This window comes from Triticum dicoccoides, chromosome 5A (assembly GCF_002162155.2).
Source record: "Triticum dicoccoides isolate Atlit2015 ecotype Zavitan chromosome 5A, WEW_v2.0, whole genome shotgun sequence".
Taxonomy (NCBI): domain Eukaryota; kingdom Viridiplantae; phylum Streptophyta; class Magnoliopsida; order Poales; family Poaceae; genus Triticum; species Triticum dicoccoides.
Genome location: NC_041388.1, coordinates 707,716,701 through 707,734,243, shown reverse-complemented (window position 1 = coordinate 707,734,243; position 17,543 = coordinate 707,716,701). Strand labels below are relative to the sequence as shown.

General features: G+C 43.7%; 1 pseudogene; it reads right to left on the bottom strand.

Moving 5' to 3' along the window:
• Positions 1-15,432: 15,432 nt before the first annotated feature.
• LOC119300555 overlaps positions 15,433-17,543 on the bottom strand; it is a 7,256-nt pseudogene continuing 5,145 nt past the window's right edge.

The following is a 17,543-nucleotide window of genomic DNA, read 5'->3' as shown; positions in this document are numbered from 1 at the left end:
TTTGGAAAAAGCTCATCCCAATCATCGGAGTGGAAGAAATGATCAATCTTTGTTAGCATCGGGTTTTCTTGAGCATTGGACCATGTGAATTTACGGCCTGAAAGCCGCATCTCTTTAAGCTCGAGGTGATTTAGCGCGGAGCGGAAACTGCCAATGAGGCGGTTGTTAATGTTTTGGTTGTTCTTGTCAGCCGCTTTGGTGATCAGGTTGAAGTCGCCAAGAATGAGCCACCGGGGCTTCACCACATGCTTCAGCCCTCTGAGCTCGTTGATGAAAAGCAGCTTGTCTTGCTCCCCCTGAGGGCCGTATACGCATGACAGGGTCCAGTCAAGGCCATCAACCAGCATGGTGACGGTGGCCGAAATGGATCCATGCGTTGCCTGGAAGTCCGAAAGGCGGAAGAAAGCGTCGGAGACGGCCATGATCATGCCCCCCCCCCTTGACCCGACGACCGGGAGGACATGGTAGTTAGCAATGAAGGAGGGGCCAAGCATGGTTGCAATGAGGGAATCGTCGGCATGATCGAGCTTGGTCTCTTGGAGGCACACAATGGTGGCTTGGTAGTCGCGGATAAGGTCGCGCACGGCGTCACGACGGGCAGGGGCGTTGAGGCCACACACATTCCAGCACAGAAGCTTGACATTAGGTTGCGCCATATGGGGAAATGTAGATTACGCTAGGTTCGAATACAAGTAACATGCATTGAGGAGGCACACACGGATGCCAGGTCGCGGTTGCGTTGGCACGGAGTTGCAAACACAGGGATGACATAACTCGAAAGGAAGCAGCAAAGACAGTGCTACGAGCTACGACACGCATGGTAGGACTACACATTGGCAACAACGATGGCCTCACTGGCAGCTGCCTTCTTCTTTCCTGGCTTGTTCTTGGCCGCCTTGACATGCTTCGCAAGGTTCTCGATTGCTTGGATGACAGGAGCAGCAAGAGGCGTGTTGAACAGCGCCTCGTAGGCTAACTGAACCCCAACATCCATGTCCGATTCCGGGCCGACCAGGTTGCATGCGCGGGCAATCAGCTCCTGGACCGCCGAACTGCCCTGGAAGCACTGCCGCGTCTTCCTCTGAGCAATCCGCCCGCTCCTACGAGGCGAGGAGAGATTGATGCCTCTAGATCCTCGGGTCTTGGCTGGCTTCGGCACTAGGGCAGGTAACAGGGGCGCTGCCGAGGGGCGGCGATGGAGACCAAGAAATGGCCCAGCTCGCCGACAGTAGGCGAGAGAGAGCTCTCCGGTGCCACGCCATTAGCAGGCGCGGGTGCACCCGCCGGCACCGAAACATCATCGCCAAAGCTGCCCGCCTGGACAGGGGAGGTCGAAGAGGAGTCTAGCCCTGACGACGCAGCCAAGGCATCGAGGACAGGAGAGGCCGACGACGGGGGCACCACAGGCGAGACGAGTTAGGGTCCCAGGAGCGCCACGGGCGGCAGGGCGAGGCCACCGGAGTGCGTCCAGGAGTGTCGTAGTAGGGAGACGAGTGGACCGCTGTCGCCGGAGAAGCGCAGCGACTCTCAGACGCCAAGCCGGACAGGGGAGGCCGGGCGCCAAAACCCGGAGGGCCATCATCGATGTTGAGCGCTCCCAGAGTGCCACAAGGCCCGTCGGACCAGGCTTCCATCCCCACAGCCACAGGCGCGGACGTGCCGGACTCCAGGAGCAAAGGCGGCACCTGACCGATAGCGGCCGAAGCCGAGGCAGCCGCAGCCGGCAGGGCGATAAGGCGTCGCAGCACGGCTGCCTCCCGAAGCACAACCTCTCGCAGCGCCAGCCGCTCGTCAGCCTCCTTGCCACCAAAGACCCGTCTGACCTTGGCCTCGGCCATCACCACCACTCCCATCTTCCTGAAGCAGCCCATAGCCGTGGAGGAGTCGGCCGCATGGCGATGCCCGCCGCCGTTCCGACGGCCAGCCGCACGATCGACGCGTGGCCGCGGGGAGCGGGATCGTGCCCGCGCAACGACCTCTCCGTGTCCGCGCGAGGCCCGCCCATCACCAGGGCCACCCGACCGGCCGTCATGGTCGTCGCCTTCATCATCGCGCCTCCACGGACGCTGCTCGCGGCAGGCGCCAGCGCCGCCACCACTGGCACGGCCGCGCGGTGTACCCCACACCGTGGTGCCGCGGGAGTCGAACTCGCCAGGGATGACGACGTCGTCAGAGGACACAGGAGCATGGCTGTCGATGGTTCCGCGGTGGCAAGGCGGGAACACGGATGTCGGAGGGGAGTACGCCACATGCTGTCCATCTTGTGTCTCCGCGTCGAGAGGGGCTGAAGTGTAGTCCTCAACCCGCAGCAGGTGGACGATGACGCGGAAGGTGGCACCACGCAGGCAGCGCGCCGGCTGCCGCGCCGAGATCGTGACGCCATCGGGTACACGCGACGTGAAGGTCAGCCAGACCACCTTCAGGATTCTACTCGGATTGGTCGTCCACGCCCAGAGACCGATGTCACTCGTGTTCGACATGGAGATGGAGCGCTCATCCATGACGTCCAGCGCGCAGGTGCGGCCGATGACGCGCTCGATGATGGAATGCATCCAGACGTAGGCGGGCACGCCGTCAAGGATGAGGCGCGCGCGGAAAGGCATGGCCGCGCCAAGCGGCCTCCAAGGCTTGATGAAGACCCGCGTGCCGTCGCCCATTCGGAGCCGGCCCTTGTCCAGCGCAGCCGTGCAGAGCTCCTTGCCCTCGAACTTGAGGAGGAACTCCTCTGGGTAGTGGCTGCTGACGGCGACGTCACCCCGTCTCAGGCGAAGACGGTCACTCAGCAGCCGCTCCACCACCGCCGGGGCCAGACGACGAGGGGCGTCCACCGCCCAGGCAATGGCGACCGTCTGCTCCCAGGTGCGTCGGTCGCGGTCGATGTCGAAGGTGGCCGCAATGATGCAGGTATCCTCCTCCGTCCTGGACTCCGGCGCACCAAGGCCATGCTGAGCCATGTCCCGCGGAGGCGGAGTCGGGAGGGGAGGAGGGCAGTCCAGGTGGGAGGCGACCACGTCAGCCCAGGAGCGCCCCGAGCGCGACCTGCAGGAAGGCAGAGGGCGGGGCGGGGCGAGGGGGCGGCGGCTCATCGCGTGCAGTGCAGAAACGAGCGAGGTGGCCTGAGCGGTCGCAAGCAAGGCAGCGCAAGGGCTCACGGCAGGAGCGGGCGTGATGGTGCTTGTTGAGGCAACGAAAACATCTCCCCCGCTTCCTCCTTAAGAAGAGCAGCTTCCTCTCTTCGGCCAGGCTGTCGCCGAGCCCGGCCGGACGCTCGTCGCGTCGGCGTAAAGAAGTGTCCCGTCGCGGACGGCGCCTCGAGCCCACCGTCATCCAGGGCGCAGCGCGCCCATCCTCCACTGTCTCAGGGACTGGCCCGCCTTGAATGCATCCGCCATGAATGCCCCCGGCAGGCGCAACCACCATGGAGCGGAGCCGGGGCGCCTTGAAAGCCACCATAGGCGTGCAGGAGCCGGAGCCCCCCGCCGAGTCGCACGCGCAAACAGGCGAGGCAGGGCGTGGCAGCGACTCCGGGGCCGGCAGATCGGAGGCGGACTGGATCTGGCTTACCGGGAGGTCGACGAGGCTTGAAGCAGCGATGATGGAGCCCTGGCGCCGGGAGAGGAACCAAGGGGCCTGCGGCGCGAGGATGGTTGGCCGGAAGGGGGGTGGGGGTAGGCTGGCCGGCGGCATCGGCAACGGGGGCGGCGGCGGAAGGGCCGCCGAGCGCGTCGCAGGAGCAATGGTCATATCAATTTCGATTGTTAACATATGCTGACTGATTTTCGTTTGGGGATTCGTCAGATTTTTTTTCAACTTGCACGTACTAGCTTCATCCTGGTTTATTAGTCCCGTCATATTTATGGTCTTATTTTGATCAGGATTTTCATTAATAAAATATAAGTTATACATATAAAAAACAACATCATCAGAAACTATGTTCAAATACGAATTCAACAACATAATTTTATGTGACATGCATTAATATTTTATTAGTTAGATTTATGATCAAAATTTAGCGCAAAATACGAGTGAACCAATAAACAAGAACGGAGGTAGTATATACGTGTCCAACTAGTGCATCAATTAGGTACCTTATATATAGGATTGTTAGTATTTTATATTGACTCGGTCATGTAACTAAGCAGCCTAGCACAAATTGAACCTAATTCAAATGGTTAGGCTATTTGTTATGGAACCAATCCATCATGTTCTGAATTCTGGACTTGGCATTGGTGCTCATAATTTTCTTGGTTTATTTTAGACTTTTTTGTGATGCTTGTTCAGTGAAGGAGACATTTCCGTCGACCACTAAGGTATATGTGATGACTTCATCAATCTTAAGATGATGTCAGCTCAATCTTTCTAAGATACTTATAGGAGTAAGGTTTGCGTGCAAGCATTCATAAGGATGAGTTTATATGTGTATATATTAGCACCTGAACATGTATTGTGTTAAAAAAAACATTAGGCAGACTTGCTGATATTTATACCGATGTAAACCCCCTTAAATAATACTACCTTCATTCTAAAATTCTTGTCTTACATTTATTAAAAGACAGATATATCTAGTTATATTTTAATGTCAGATATATCCGTATTTAAACAAATCTAAGACAAAAAAATTGGGGTAAGCAATAGGTCATATTTCTGTGGCTATCAAATAGCTTTTCGTCTACGTAGAGTTGTGCTAGTACTACGGACAGAATCAATCAAGTTGATTGGGTTATCTAGCTAGCTTAGCTACGTACGCAAACCGCCGGAATAATGAATCAGGGGGGTTGCTTCGGCCAGCAGCGGGATTGATCGGAAGCGGTTCTTTCTTTTTTCAAAAATGATCAAAATCTATTATCAAAATTCAGTAAAAGTACAAAGCACCTCGAACATAATAAAAATTACATTGAATTCCAAGACCCCAAGCAACCACAACTGCCGCCAGAACGAGCTGCCTACACGACGCTGTCACCACTCCTCTATCAGAGCCGGCTTGATCTTGTCGATGATAGTTGGAAAGTCTTCATGCATGTGCCCCTAAGGACCAGTTCTTCGGAGCCGCAGTCATCGCCGATGAACTCTTGAATAGATCTAGAGAACCTGACACTAAATCTCGCCACTAGACAAGAAACCCTAACCTCACCACCCCAAAGGGACGGCAGGAATATATGCCAATGTTGCATCGTCGTGTGTTGTCCGAAAATACTTGGCCTGTGGGGTGGACAAATAATTGGTATATAGAGCAAGATTGATTTTTAAATAACGGAAGGTCATATCGGACGACGACTAAATAAATTGTCTAGCTTGTGGAAAGAAAAGTTCGCATTCATTATCAATATTCGGAAACTCACGCCAACATTACAGAAAGGGGAGATAGTTTCAAAACTTGGGTCGAGGAGACAACCACAAAAGATACTTAGGGAAGTCGTGTTGATATTATAGATACGAAGATGTCGCGGGGACGAACACGAGTGCAGTAGCCCGTGTTACTGACGCCGAAGACACAATGTCATTACTCGGATTGGGCCAACATATGTCACACGAGGGGGCCCTATTTGATGCCTTTCGTGTCAAATGTTGAAGCTTCGCACATGGGAGTGTAGGCCGGCCCATTCTGGCCAAGCATGGTACCTGTGGTTTTATTTTATTTCTATTTCCCAACCGGTTTTTCAGTGATTATTTTTATATTTTTATATATGTCAAAATAAGATTATTCATCATATACTTGAAAATATCCAGTCTAAATATTGCAAAAGTGATACGTGTGTATTTAAGAAATGATCACCGTATATTAAAAATTTGACGTATATGAAAACTGTTCACCATAAAATAAGAAATTTTCAATATATATCACAAAAATGTGCCGTGTCTATTTGAAATCAAATCTAAATATAATGGAATATTTTTATTGTATAGACCAAAATAATATTAAAGTAAAAAATAAAAGGTGAAATAAAATAAAAATAAAATTAGAAAACAGAATAAACAAAATATTTAATAGTAAAATTAAAAACCATTGAACTCCAACGTAAACATGACTAACTAGTAAAGAAACACAAAAAGAAAATCAAGACAAAAAACGAACAAAAAAAACGCTGCAAAAACACAACAAAGGAAAATATCAACTCCAAACTTATAACTCGGCCGGCCCAAATCACCTCAGTACAAACCGAAGACCAAAATCGCATTTGTAATCTTTAAAAAATGACAAAAATATTCTTGCTATGTGTAAACTATAGTCTGATATCCGGCCTACTATTAATTTAGGACAGGAGTTTATCCATTCGTATGGTTTAACAAGAAAACTTATATTCACATTTCCTTCATTGTTTAATTTTTCTATCGGCCGAAAATTAACTTTTTTCATCCATTATTTGCATGTTGGGAGATGCCTATATATTGGAACCTGTATATCACATAAGGCAGAAAGCAGGAATAGCTCAATTGACCAAAGTGTGTGGCTGTTAACCACAAGGTAGGAGGTTCAAGCCATCATTCTAGCACTTATTTTTTTGGCTCTTTTTTATGTTTTGTAAATTCTCACCATTTCCCTTCTTTTCTTTTTATAAACTCAAACCATTTTATCGTCCTTTCCTTTTTTTCTAAAAATCTCAACATTTTTTCTTTATGGGATCTAATAAAAAATTCATTTTAATTTTTTGGAAGTTCGAGCCCGCCTTCTAGCGCATTTTTTTGCCTTTTTTCTTTTTTCTAAATTACACCAATTTTTTTTTCTTTTGTAAATTCACACCATTTCTATTTTCCTTTCTTTTCTATAAAATCCCAACATTGCTTCTTGTGGGGATCATAATTGTTTTGAACTTTCATTTTTTTTTGGGGTCTTTTTATCGTTTAGTAAATTTTCACCATTTCTCTCTTTCTTTCTTTTTTGTAAATTTTAACCATTGCTCATTTCCTCTCTCTTTTTATAAATTCCCAGTATTGCTTGTTGTCTTTTATTTTTCTATTCCGAACACTGCTTCTTGTTCAGGTCAGAATGTTTTCTTTTTTTGGCATTTTTATTTTTTTAAAAATGTATAAAATAAAAGTTCACTATATAATAAAAAAGTTCTATGTATTTCCCAAAAATGTTTCATGTCCATTTGAAAAGTTCTCACAAAAGAATGAAAAGAAAATATTGTATAGAAAATAATAATAAAAGAAATGGAAAATGAAATAAAAAGAAATACCAAAAGAAAACTGATAAACAAGAATAAGAAAAGGTGGAAAAAATAAAAATAACAAAGAAGCAAAGCAAGAAAAATCATAATGGAAACTAGAAGATGTTGCAGAAACCCAGTGAATGAAAAATTAACTCCGAGCTACTGAACTGGGCTGACCGAATCCACTTCGCTACAGGCAGTTCCCATCTAGTCTGGTTCAGTCTCGATTATGATTTTCTTGTCGTGGAATTGTTGGGTCTACACGGATATAGGCCCAGAAAGCGAGAAACATACAGGAAGAAACTAGAGAGAAAGGACAAAGACAGAACATTTTTTTGGCGAGAAAAGAGAGATTTAATTGCTTAACTAGTATGGTCACAATCATTTGTGAACAACAAATCAATCTTCTGAGGTACCCGATCTAAGCCACACAACAATGCGCTTGTTATGATAACCTAGTTCAGCAAATTATGAGCCATGCTGTTGCACGTGTGTCGTACAGTCGAGATGCTAAAGTCGGGGCCCTGCTGGACGAGTTGTTTGATCTCACCGATGATCCCAACATTTGGCTAGGCGGTCAACACTCGCCTCCATAATGGCCTTGGCTGCAACCTGCGAATCAGTCTTGACAATGAAAGGTTTGGGACTACATTCTTCGGCGAGAGTGATGCCCTCCTTGTAGGCATATAGCTCCCTCCCTCGATACAGATATTAACATGACGATTGATGAATAGATCAGCCGCCTCGATTTTGTTTTTGCAAATATTTTCCAAAATAATGAGATTTTTTGTACATTTTTTGATTTCTCGTGATTATTTTTTGAAATCATGAACTTTTTCAAATTCATAACATTTTTTGAGTTAGTGAATTGTTTTCCATTTTTTCCCCATAGACTTCAAATTCATCAACATGTTTTTTGTACAACGAACTTTTTCAAATTCATGAACTTTTTGTATTCATGAGTGTTTTTTTCTATGAATTTATCTTAAATTTGTTAGAAAAGATTATGTTAGCAGAAATTTTGGAATTCATGAACTTTTCGTATTTCGTGATAATTTTCAAATTCACTGATATTTGTATCAGATTATTTAACCTTTTCTAATTCTCGATTCTTTTGAAAAGTCAATGGTCAAGAACTCAAACTGTTAGATGTCTAGGGTCAGCCTTTGAACCAGCAAGCGAGCCAGTAAAGATATTGACCGAGGGAACCTGCCTGCGACCGAGAGCAATCATATGAGCTTTATGCTTTAATGGCCGACCCAATTAACCATTTGCGTAGGTGGCAACAAGCTCAACCGGCCCCTTAGGCTCCATATAGGACAGAGCAAGCAGTCAAGCGGTACCTTTTGCGGGAGACCTGTAAGGTTTACTGTGTGCAAAACCAAACAAAAAACAAAAAACTAGGCCAAAAAACAAACCAAAGCGAAATTTCACATTTTTCAGGTTTAAAAGTTGTAAACCATTTCCGGGTTTTTTAGTTGGAAACCGAAAACCATTTGGTTAAACCGAGTTAACCAAATTGAATTTTTTTGCGTTCAAAAGCTAATGGGCTGCTACATATATACTTTCTAGCCCATTTAGTGCTTCACTTTACTTGATTAGCCAGACTGTTTATCCAACGTACGTTCTTTATCCTTTTCTAATTTCTTTTCCTCATTCTGATATATATCATGTATTTACATGTTGAAAATTTATGTGATGGCTCAATAATTTGTGTAAACTCTGGTTAGCTTGGTTATTACCAAAACTGAACCGAAAGTAAATGGTTATTACCGAAATCAAACCGTTTCTATGTATAAAATCCCATAAATTGAAATATAAAAAACTGTATAATCCATAAACCAAACAGAATCAAACCAAAACAAATTGAATGCACACCCTAACGTATGGGTCAGTTTTGTGGGCGGAGAGTGCGCCCAGTGGTGCGTCCAATCGTCACCCCATGCCGCTTGATGGGCGCTCTCTTAGAATTCCTTTTTTATTTTAGTGTATGCATTTTCGACATTTAGATGGTTTTGTTGCTTTTTTGGTTTTCGCCCGGCTTTCGCTAGGTTCTCAAGAATTAAAAAGAAACATTTGTATAGAAAAAAATCTATGCTTTCACGAGAAAGATATATTTAATTTCCACATAGGCACAGATTTGTTTCGGTAAGAAGCACAACTGTATTTCTCTGGAAGGAAAGTTCGTGATTTTCTTCTTCTTCCAGAAGCACAAACTTGCTTCTCGTGGAGATACAAATTTACTTCTCCGCAAAACATAGCCGTGCTTCTTACAAAAGCAAAAAAGTGAAGTTTTTCTGAATGCATAGATTTCCATTAGCGAGAAGCACAATTGTGCATATCAGAAAGGAAAAAAACATGATTTTGTTTTCATCCACGATGAGCACAATTATGCTTCTCATAGAGGTGCAATTTTGCTTCCATGCTTGAAAGGAAAAACTTAATTTTTTTTCCTTTCACAAGAAGCACAAGTTTGCTTCGCATGGAGGCACATAAGTACAATTGTGCTTCTCGGAAAGCGACAAAGTGGAAGAAAAAACGTGCTTCCGGCTCTAATTTTTCTCTGATTTTCGTCGTGGAAAAAGTTTTCTAAAATCTATTAACATGAGATCTAGTTTCAAAAATCAGGACGCGAGAAATCTGACAATGAAAACGGTACATGATTTGAACGCACGGTTAAAGAGATAAAACATTTTGAATAAAGGAATCTATTAAAGTAATCATACGTTACCACAAAGTGACATACATGTAGTGCGCCATTTGTCATAGCCTAAGACAATAGGACTGACCTTTGCAATGAACACCCCTTAATAGTGATTTCACGTACAGGAGCTCTCGTCCAAACAGGGCATGCAGTGAAGCGATTTGTTTAGGCCAGCCCATTTCTACAAATAGAATCAGAATTACCCCCACCATGTTTTATGAACATTCTAGAAGGTTCTGTGAACCTGGATTTTCTTTCTCTTACAGGTTTTCCGTTTATTTTGTTGTATCCTTTTATTTGTTTTTCTATTTATTTTCTTATTTCTTTTGATATTTCTCATTTTCATTTCCCTTTTATTTATTTTTTTGCCTTTTATTTTTGTTTCTTTTACGTTTTTCAAGTTTATTTTCAAATAGGGCTGGATATTTTTTTAAATATTGTTATTTAAAAAAATATTTGGGGGTTTCAATTTATGCTCAAGTTTTTAGTTTGCAATTTTGAAATATGTTCAGAAAATATATTTCAGAGTTTTCAATGTACTTGTGTGTTCTTAAAATTTTGTTCATAAATTCAAGAAATGTTTGTACATTTTAAAACTGTTCAGATTGTGAAAAATCTCTGTTTTCATTTTTTCTTACAAATTCAATTTATTTGTGCGTTTCAATATTTTTGCGCATTTGAAAAATTATTCATAATTTCAAAAAATGTTTGCACTACAAAAAAAATCTCAACATTAAAAAAACCCCTTTTTTCAGGAATGTTTGGAATTTTCGAAATTTGTCTCAGTCAATAAATGTTGACAATTTTAAACAATATTCATGCTTTTCAATAGAATTTGAAATTTTAAAAAAAAAGTTATTATTTTTTTGTATTTTCAAACATTACGCGCATTTTAAAATTTTGTTGACAATATCCAAGGTATGTACCAAAAATTTAATGAATTGTCCAGATTCAATGGTGAAAAATATTAGTAGAAACCGCACGTTAAGAAAATTGGTAGAAAATGTTGGGTTGGGCTAGGCTAGGCCTTGTTTTGTAACTAGAAAATGTTCAAGATTATTTAAAAATAGTCGTGTAATATCAAATGTTCAACGTTATTCAATGGTGGTTTCTAACAAGTATTTTTTTATTGGGTTGGGCTAGGCTAGGCCTTGTTTTGTATTTTTTGACACTTATAGTTGCATGTCTAGTCGTAGACATGCAATAGCCCTCCTGATAAAACAGAACAGGGTTGTTGTCAGAGGCAACACTTGCAGTTGATTGCCTAGTGATAGTGATAGACATAGTACTGCACCTCTCCCCGACAAAGCACCATTAAGTTGCAGACGCGTTGAAAATATGCAGTTGCAGACGAGATGCGACACTTGCAGTTGTGTGCCTAGTGATAGATATGAAATTGTCATCCTCCCCTAACAAGACACCACCAAGTTGCAGTTGGATTGAAGACATGCATTTACAGTCGGGGGTGACAAATGCAGTTGCATGCCTAGTGGAAAAAGTGCACGTGCAACTACCCCCTAGAGTTGTGTTTGTGTTGAAGACATGCAGTTACAGACGGGGGCAACACTTACACTTGCATGCAACTTTCTGTGTTTTAGCACTTGCAGTTGCATGTCCGAGGTGAACGTGCAGCTGCAAAAAATGGACATTTTCCATCTGGGGATAGAAAAAATACATTTCTCCCACGGTGGAATGGATCATGTCATATGTTTTTCTCGTACTATAGGAGAATAAAAACGATAAAAAAATGCAACTAGTAGTGTTGTAGGGTGTGTGCACATGAGGAATTACACATACATATATGAGAGCATTAACCTCTAAAAAACAGCGTACAAAACATGACATGACCACACACAGACAGGCAAAATGAGACCGCACAGTCGTAAAAAGACACATGAAACAACGAGAAAGCTTTAAAAAAGAGGGGGGACTATACAGAAACTCACTGGTCGACAACGCACGCGTGTGAAAATGAGAAACAACACACATGCCAAAGGAAGAACAATACTTTATCTCAACCGTAAAAAAACAGTACTTTATGTAGAATTAACATAATATATATCCGATGGTGAAAGCCTTAGATGTGCCTTAGATAGTACTCATCTTGAATTAGTATCATATACTTTCTTTAAACTGTATTTCCCAAAATAATTAAGAAATTTAAAACTAAAAACTGAATATAAAGTAAAAGATGAAAAAATGTGACATAAAAAACACAGAAAAAAGACAAAAAGACCAGAGTTCATCCGCTCCACCGCTTCCCGCGTCCGGCCCATCTGCAGTCGTGCCCGCAACAAAACAACAAGATAAAAAAACGAATGGGGCCTAAAACAGCCCTAAACAGCAGCACACTGGACCTGCCAGCGTATGTTTTCACGAATCTCAACGCAACATTGATCCAATGGCTCAGGCCATGACAGAGACTTTGCTAAATCTGAGATTTAACAAGTCCGTATAACTAGAGTGTTTTGGAATACAGACAAAAAGATAATAATATCTCAGCCCGTGCGGGTGCATTGGTCGATGATTAGTAATGTAAACTAATTGAACAAAGCAAGTACACAGGTGCCTGAAGCAAGCTTATAATCACAGCTTTAAATACACTAGTAAGCATGCACGTGTAACGCACGTCTCAAACGTAAAACAAGTGAATTCACACAATATAAAAAAATAAACGTTTTTAAAAATATAAATCAAATGGGTACACAATTTTTGATGTCGATCAAATTGTATTTTCAAAAGCGAGACACAATAGTGGTTATGTTGCTGCACAGAGTAATAACAGGAAAATATTGTCATTTAAATAAAATCAGTAATTATTTATTAATGCAGTAATATAGGCATGTAGTATAGTCTTCTCTTCGAGTGTAGCTAGGAAAAAAAAGTATAAACTGCCTTACGGTGCAATTATATTGTTCAAGATGCTTAATTCTCGAATCTTATTTTTATTCTACTAATCTGCATAGCAAAATATATATTTGTACTAATTTGGATCAAATTATATATATTTTTTGGTTGTGTGGACTGCCAAAATTATATAGCTACCTACTATGGATAATAGGAAATAGAAGATGATATGTGACTACAACGACTTTTATATGAAATTAAGATGATTTACAAGAACTAATTGAAATGTAAAAGGGCTAAAAGAAATCCAATAATTATCATGATAGAAAATATTTATCCGGTTTTGTATGTATTTATGCGTTGGCAACCATACTAACTTACAATGATGTAAGACGCTTTGTACGTATAGAAACTGAAATGAGTTATGAAGAAAAATAAAGATGGAAGGAAAAGTATTCTAGAGTACTCCCTTCGTTCAAAATTACTTGTCTTGAATATGGATGTATCTAGAACTAAAATACGTCTAGATACATCCATTTCCGCGACAAGTAATTCCGAACGGAGGGAGTATTTGTTAAGCTTAACCTTATCAAGCTTTCATGTCAGCTTCTAAATTACAAAAAAATTATGAATCCTCAAATAAGAAAGAGCCAACAATTTGGAACATGCTACAAAACTGGTGAAGATAGAAAGCATTCATCATCTTTTTCCATGTCGTAAGGAGTAGCTTCAGCATACATTTGTAACAGTATAATACCTGATCCGGAAAAAGTTGTTCATTATTATTATTGGAGGAAAGAAGCACGCAGACAAAAAAAGAGAGGCGGTGCAAATAAGGCCTTAAACAACATGTCTTCAAGTTTGATGACTGCAGATATGTTGGATCATTCGAAACTGCACAAGTATATAAAAATAAATATATGTGCCAAAATAGCGAAAGGTATTTGGTTTCTCTGTCATGAAACAAAATAAATCCGACTGAGTACAGTTTATATGATTTCTGTGTACCAATATACGGCAGTTGTATTAAGACAGATCATTTGAAGGATCTATTTATTGGAACTCAGCCGGATTAGTTTTTTCATTGGATCCTTCTGTATGGTAAAATTCTCTTTATTGGAATGCAGTAGAGATTGCATACCTTTACAGAACAGCGAGAGATATTCTCTAACAACAGTTACGGAGTCATGTGACCCGTTTTAGATGTATAGAATCATTTAACTGAAATAGTAGTACATCTTCAATATCTTGCCTCCTACTGAATCTTACATAATTTACTGGATTGCTATGCAATTATGTTAAAGTGACGCGTGTAAAGTTTTCTCTAAGAATGAATATATATTCTGATTTCCAACCTATCCCTCGAGATAGTGCCTAGGCAGGTGCAACCCACCTTAATTTCAGGTAAAGCAACGTCATACGTAAAATACACACTAATCAAATAGCATAAATAAGGCAATTCTAATCAAGGGGATGGCGTTACCTCTTGATACGGTATAGTTTAATGCATATGGTGGTACGAAGTAAAGCCCAAAAAAGCCGACATGAACATGAGAAGTAATCATGGGAAATAGACTCTGCATCTTGAGTTCTTCAGTATCCCTCTTGATCCTACTTTGTAAGACAAGATTGTTGCATTCTTATGTACGTGCCATATATAATTACACATTTTCAGTATAGCAATCAGCAACCTTAGATAATCCCAAATCTATAATTCTAGATTGCTTGAAGCCCCATGATTCTTATTTAATATGTAATGCACGTGCACCCACTGAGCAGACACTTTGTCGGCGTGGATGCTGCGAACGGAGCTGAAGTCAACGCGGATGTCGATGGTTGCCGGAGAGCATGCCCTGGACGTGGATGAAGTCGTAGCAGTAGCGGCAGAAGAGCGCCTGGCCTCCAGGTAGAAGACGATGGCAGCGATAGCACGTGTGTTTCCGGAGGAAGACGAAGCTCCTCGCGCTTCCCCCATCGTGGCTAGCGTGCATGATGGCGGCAGGCGGCTCGCGATTAGCTTCCTAATAGGATGGATGCGTCCGAGATAAGTTTTTTAATAGGATGGATTTGTCTGGGATTAGTTTCCTAATAGGATGGATGCACTCTGATTTAGTTTTCTAGAATAGGATGCACCCGTGATTATTAGTTTCCTAATTGCTCAGGCGTGGAGTTTCATATTTTCCTCCACGGTGGAGTACGGTCAGTCAATGTAAATTGCTAAGTGCACACAAAAAATGGTTTAGGTTAAGGCTAACCGTTAGATTGATTTTAGTGGGCCTAATCGTGCGGTGGTATTGAATCTGTGTACGCTTTGTGGGGTGTGCTTAAAGAAGTTCTTGTTTAATTGTTTAATAGTAATACAGATGAGCATCTAGATTCGTCTTATTCATGATTAAGTGCCCCTTATTCATGAGGACCTTGCAATCAAGCTCGTCATCAATTGCGCAGACAATAATTAGAGCAGCATATTTACCTTAGGCAAGTACTCTGTAGGGCTGTATGCTGTAGATAATACTCGCTTCGTTTTTATTTAGTCCGTGTATTAGTTTTGGTCAAAGTCAAGCTTTGTAAACTTTGACAAAAAATATAAAAAAATATTAACATATACAATAACAAATCAATACCATTATATTCATTATTGAACGTACTTTCACTTCATACAAAATTCACTATGGTAAATGTTTTTTTAGAAACTTGGTCAAACTTTACAAAGTTTGACTTTATTCAAACCTAATATGTGGAGAAAATAAACACGGAGAGAGTATCCATTTTACCAAGGAGGACGGAGGCCTGATCCTGCACGACCTTCCATGCATCCCTGACGTGGTGGTCCTCTGTGAGTGTGCTTCCAATGGCACATCTTAGCATGAACATGCCACCTACTTTGCAGAGCTCATGTAGGGGCCCAAGGTGACCGCGTTCACCTCCTCAAGGAGGCATCGGTTGAGCTCGTTCACCGTCTTCTTGCCACCGAACTTCTGTTGTGATCGAAGTTGGAAGCATAGCAGTGCAAACGTCCTTTCTGTCACCACCTCAAACCTTTCGTCGGCTTTCACCATGTTCTCGAAGGCCTTGGCCATGCTAATGTGAGAGCGGATGCGGCCAGGAGGCCCTGGATGCCATAGCAGCGAAGCAGGAGCCACATCTTGAGCGCGCGGAACCGGCGGGTGAGCGTCATGGTCCAGCCCTTGTAGTCCACCACGTGGTGGCCCTTCGACGCCGCGTCCTTGAGGATGTACTCCTGCTCCGTTGCCGCGTCCAGCGTCCGGTGAACGACGGGTTCTGGACCTCTTCTTCTCCGGCGTCATCGTCCATACCGTCGATGTCCTCGGAGTCGTAGTCAAGCTCATCGGTTAAATCCTCGACCGTGGTAATGTAGTGGGTGGCGGGTGGGAAACAAAATTCTCCGCTGCCAGCCCCTAGTTCGAGCCGGATATAGTTTGGATGTGAGTCCTTTGTCAAGGACAGGTTTTTTAACGAATTTAGCACATCGCCCAAAGGAGAGTGCTGGAAGATGTCCACGACGCTGAATTCGAAGATCGATAAACGATCAAGCTCGGCGTCCGCGGGCTCATGTGGTTCGGAACTTTCGGCCGGATACAAATCCGGAGTTCCGTTGACAGAGACATCGTGAGAGGTTAAGTCTGTATGCGGCTCCAACGCCGTGAAATCTGTGGCTTCCGTGGTGGGGTTGATCCTCCCGTCCTTGGGTGGCGCAACTCGCTCCGGATCTAGGGCCAGAGCGGTTACATGAGCGATCTCCTGGACGCGGCCTGATGACATATTTAGGTCATGATCATCGGAGTGACCGGGAGCGGCTACCGCGGTCTCGAATCCGGCGAAGATCAAGTCTCCACGGATGTCCGTAACGTAGTCCAAGATCCCAAATCTGACCTGATGGCCCGGGGCGTAGCTTTTGATCTGCTCCAGATGGCCAAGCGAATTGGCCCACGATACGAAGTCGCCGAACACGAAGATCTGTCCGGGGAGAAAGGTTTCTCCCTGGACGGCGTCATCATTGACGATTGAAGGGGCCATCAAACCTCTTAGCGACAACACAGTGGAACTCTCAATGAAAGCACCAATGTCGGTGTCAAAACCGGCGGATCTCGGGTAGGGGGTCCCGAACTGTGCGTCTAAGGTTGGTGGTAACAGGAGACAAGGGACACGATGTTTACCCAGGTTCGGGCCCTCTCTATGGAGGTAATACCCTACGTCCTGCTTGATTGATATTGATGAATATGAGTGTTATAAGAGTTGATCTACCTGGAGATCGTAATGGCTAAACCCTAGAGGTCTAGCTTGTATGGCTATGATAATGAGTGTCCTATCCGGACTAAGTCCTCCGGTTTATATAGACACCGGGAGGATCTAGGGTTACACAAGGTCGGTTACAAAGAAGGGAATCTACATTCCGGTCGTCAAGCTTGCCTTCCACGCCAAGGAGAGTCCCATCCGGACTCGGGTGCAGTTTTTGGTCTTCGTATCTTCACAGCCCATCAGTCCGGCCCATGGCTAACAGGCCGAACGCCCGAGTACCCCTTAATCCAGGACTCCCTCAGCGGCGTTGTGCAGTCTTGGTTGCCCCGGTGCTTTTCGATTGCGTCGATGGTGCAGTGTCATGGTTTAGTCTCGGCTTGCCGCTGCAGTTCGAGCGCCGGTGGTGCCCCTTGTTGTGTTGTGTCCCCCTGGCCATGTGTTGTTTGTGTGTTGTTTTGCTTTATTTCTCCTCTCTGTGCCCTATGTACTTCTGGTTCACTTGAACCGTATCTTGTATTAGGCTGCAAAGCCTATAGACAATAAATGAATACAATTCAGATGGGGAGAATTTCTTCTCCCCC